Raw genomic sequence first — 4,634 nt, forward strand, 5'->3', positions numbered from 1 at the left:
ATTGTGAGAAGTTAACCTGATTGATATAGGCCACTTAAATTTAGGAAAACTTTTATAACTCACCTTTGCCCATTTGTAACATGATATGAAGCACTCCCTCGTGGGTTATATTACAGACTTGGAATTAAGAGTCTATTGATGCCCCATGCTTTGGTAGGCTACAAGTGCTCTTATGCTATGGTCTGAATATGTGTGTCCTCTCAAATTCACGTGTGAAATTCTAAGCCCTAGTGTGACTGTATTCGGAGGTGGGCCCTTGGGAGGCCAGGTCATGAGCATAGAGCCTTTGTGAATGGTTTCAGTGCCTTTATAAAAGACGTTCCAGAGAGATCTTTGGCCCTTTCTTCCATGTGAGGATACAATGGGAAGTCTGCGACCCAGAAGAGGACCCTCTCCTGACCATGCTGGTGACCTAATCTTGGACTTCCACCTTCTGGAACGGTGAGAAATACATTTCTGTTGTTTGACAGCTGCCCACTCTGTGACAGTTTGTTATAGCCGCCCCAGCAGACGAATACAACTTATGTGTTTTGAGGAGAAGTGGATGTTTTTCCAGACTATTTACTAAAAACTGAATTTAAACATGTTCTGAAGGATTGAGAGATCCTGAGATGTTTATCTAATTGCCAGTACTACATTCTTTCCCCTGTTTTTCAAAGCATTTCTTACTCAAATCTGTTTTCAGAGGTGACCAAAGATCTCGTTACTTTCACCTAACTTCATGCTTGTTTCAGTGCATTTAATACTCCTTCATCTCTCACCTTGAGCATCATTGCAAAGAATCTCCTATCTGTAAACTCTTGCCATCTGCCCCAACTTAGAAGCCTTCTTTGATGATATCTATGCTCCTTTCTCCTCAGCATTTATCTCAATTGAATGATATCATTGGCATCATTATCACATCTGTTTCTCCCCCACTGGACTGAAAACTCCCCCAAACTAGGGACAGCGTCTAATTCTACAGATTAGCATGTACAGGGTCTCAGCCCCATACCTAGGCCCTTAGTAAATGCTCAGTAAATCTCAATCTATGGGTTTTTTTGAATGGCTTGTAAAAATTAAAATCTTGCTCCGTGAGGAGGGGCCGGGTTTAAAAAGTCAAAGTAAAAAAGTGGGGGAGGAGGTCCAAGTATTTACTCAGGAAATAAATAGTATCTCTCAAACCAAAGGTGTAGTTTCTCCTCTCTTCTCCTTCACACAGAAGTCTTATTAAGGGTGTTGACAGAGGTGAAGGTTTATTTTGTTCTTTTCTGAGAGCCTGGCACTTCGTTAGAAGAATAACTGAACCATGTAATTAGCCTACACAAACTGTTGCCATGAATATTGCTTTAAGTTAAAATAATTTTACAAAACAGACTTGGAAATGGTGTTTCCATGCATGCAGAGTTTTGTGTTCATAAAACCCACGCAGGAGGGGTGACAGTGGCAAACAGGAGCCACAAGTTATTTTGGAAGATGTTGACTGGCAGAGGAAAGGATGTCTCTTTCATGGGAGGGTATTCATGGAACGTTCTTAGGCACGATAGCACACGCACGCAAATCAAGGAGCCCGTACCTAACTCTCCTGGGAGGTGGGTGAATTTATGGAACAAAGCTGGATCATCCCAGAAGGATCTTATCTTTGTGAGCTTGGAAATGAAATCCACCAGCAGTGAAGTCTCCAAAGGCTTGGCCTAGTCCTTGATGATACTGAAAAGACTGTTCACAAAACCAAAGCTTTTCTAAGGGCCAGGGAGAAAGAAAACAAGAGTAGTCACCCTTCCAAGGGTAAGGAGTCAAAAATTGATGAGCTTCGGGTATCACTCTTAGAGATGTTTTTCATTTTGAACTTATGTCCTGGCAAAATTCAAAGACTTCTTTTTCTCCGCTCTCCAATATATATTTTCTTATCAGTGTATCTTACATATAAATTATTGTTGGTATTTCTCTTCCTTTTTAGAAGAAAGATATTATTTATTTATAATATATGTGTGAAGAGGACATTTATTTGAAAATAAATATTTATGAAGATGATGGAGATTTAAAAAAAATATTTTATTTATTTGACACAGACAGAGGTCACAAGTATGCAGAGAGGCAGACAGAGAGAGGAGGTGAAGCAGGCTCCCTGCTGAGCAGAGAGACCGATGCAGGGCTCGATCCCAGGACCTTGAGATCATGACGTGAGCCGAAGGCAGAGGCTCAACGCACTGAGCCACCCAGGCCCCCCGATGATGGAGATCTTAAGAATGTGTTCAACTTGGGGCGCCTGGATGGCTCAGTGGGTTAAAGCCTCTGCCTTCGGCTCAGGTCATGATCCCTGGGTCCTGCGATCGAGCCCCGCACCGGTCTCTCTGCACAGCAGGGAGTCTGCTTCCTCCTCTCTCTGTGCCTGCCTCTCTGCCTACTTGTGATCTCTGTCTGTGTCAAATAAATAAAATCTGAAAAAAATAAAACAAACAAACGAATGTGTTCAACTTTTTTTTTTTTTTTTTTGTATTCAGCATTACTTATTGAGGAAATTCATATATTCCACATTGCGTCTCGAGCCTCCCAGGCCCACCAGGCACTGTTTTAGGTCTTCTGAATACAGCACTAAACCAGGTGGGTTCCTGAGTAGATTCTAGAAGATGTTCCAGAGCTTGTATCATAGAAAAAATATGGAATGCTTCCCAGATTTGTGCCTCATCTTTGTGCCGGGCCATACTAGTCTTTTCTCTATGGTTCTAGTTTTAGTATGTGTGCCACTGAAGCAAACATTACGTTTACTTCTTAAATGACCACAGAAAGATGGAAGATGTTACCGAAGGCCCAGTAATATCTGCAATCTATCAGAAAGATGTCAATGGACATTTAGATTTCCTGCTTATTAATCCAAACTCCTGGTCATGACATTATATGGGGATGGAATATAGAACAGAAGCCACAGGAATAGAATAAGCGTACATTTTTATGATCCTTTGGTAAATTTGAAAACATGGCTACTGATGTCTACCCACTGTGACTCATCTGACTCAACGCCTCTAGGTTTGCAAAAAGTCTCCATACAGCCACATCCAGGAGATATTCATGAGTTTGTAGTTATTTTAATGTATTCATGAAGATCTTTTTTAAAAAAATGCAATTACTTTCTATTTTCCAATTTTGAAACTTGCCCTTTGCAAGAACATTAAACATCAACCTCCTGAGTATAACTTTAGAAGACAATGTAGAAATCAGTATTTTCAAGGTTTAAGAATTTTCCTAAATACAAATGATGACATTTAAGCTCCATAGGACAAATGGGAAATGAGCTGTTCTGTACAAAGTTGCTGTTGCTTGTGTGAGCTCTCACAGATGCTTGTTGGACATAATCTGTTCAAATGGGCTTTCTCAGCTTCCCGGGGCCAAAGAAATCTCAAGGGTTCTTTTCCTGCCAATGGCACTAACTTAAGACCAAAACAACATTCATAATGAGTTCTCATTTACTTCTTCCTCTGCAAAAGACCCAAATATCTTGTACGTTCAAGAAATTAAAAATAGACAACAAATGAGTTAATATCTGATAACTGGGAAGATGTTTAGATTTTGAAAAGGCATTAAACATTGGTGAAACATTAAAGGAGTCTTTATGTTTTTATTACTTGATCTGATTCCTTTATACAACAGGAAAACTGCAGCAAGTCAAGAAGGAACTGTAATTCTCACAGATAACTTGCCCTCATTCTATAAACTAGAGATCAATTTTTTGAAACAGGCCTACTTTGTAGAAATACGATGAACATTCAAAGGGACCAATTATTTCAAGGAGTTTAAGTGTAAAAAAGCTGGACTTTAGACCACCAATCTTCTCCAGTTTCTATTTCCTTATGTTAATGCAGTGAATGTTTCTAAAACTTGCGTTAGAACTACCTAGAGACCTTGTTAAGTCAAAGATTAGTGTCAATCCCCTAAATTTCTGACTCATAGGTCTCTGATAGGATCTGAGAATATTCTTTTTTCCTCCTTTTCTCTTTCTTTCCTTTTTTTTTTTTTTTTTTTAAAGTAGGCTCCATGGAGCCACTAAGATGCCCTGAGAATATGCATTTCTAGTAAGTTCCCAAGTGATTCTGATGCTGCTGGTCTAAGGACCACACTCTGAGAACCACTGACTTAGAGCTTCCCCAAATCCTGTGTACAGACATTGCTCATTTTCTTGCACTTCACAGATACCCCGTCTTTACAAATTGAAGGTTTTTGGCAACCCCATGTCGAGCAAGCCTCTTGGTGCCATTTTCCAAGGGTGTTGACTCACTCCATGTCTCTGTGTCACATTTTCACAATTCTCATATTTCAGATTTTTTCATTATTATTTATTTGTTATGGTGATCGGTGATCAACGGTCTTTGATGTTACTATTGTAGCTGTTGTAGGGCTCTGCAAACAACGCCCATAGAAGATGGTGAACTTAACTGATGGACATTGGGTATGTGTTCTGACTGCTCTACTAACCAGCCATTGCCCATCTCTCTCTCTCCCTCTCCTCAGGCCTCCCTATTCCTTGAAACAATATTGAAATTAGGCCAATTAATAATCTTACAATAGCCTTTAAGTGTTCAAGTGAAAAGAAGAGCCAACCGATGTGACAAACTTCATTGTTGTCTTATCTGAAGAAATTGCCACAGTCACCTCAACCT

At 39.9% G+C, this 4,634-nt stretch overlaps 1 non-coding gene across 1 annotated transcript; it reads right to left on the reverse strand.

The window, feature by feature from the left end:
• Positions 1–2,633: 2,633 nt before the first annotated feature.
• On the reverse strand, positions 2,634–2,735 carry LOC132021014 (U6 spliceosomal RNA). The gene has a single exon (XR_009405199.1). It is a non-coding gene; the product is annotated as a U6 spliceosomal RNA (small nuclear RNA).
• Between the last annotated feature and the right edge of the window lie 1,899 nt (positions 2,736–4,634).

The sequence above is a fragment of the Mustela nigripes genome, chromosome 6, assembly GCF_022355385.1.
Source record: "Mustela nigripes isolate SB6536 chromosome 6, MUSNIG.SB6536, whole genome shotgun sequence".
Classification (NCBI taxonomy): domain Eukaryota; kingdom Metazoa; phylum Chordata; class Mammalia; order Carnivora; family Mustelidae; genus Mustela; species Mustela nigripes.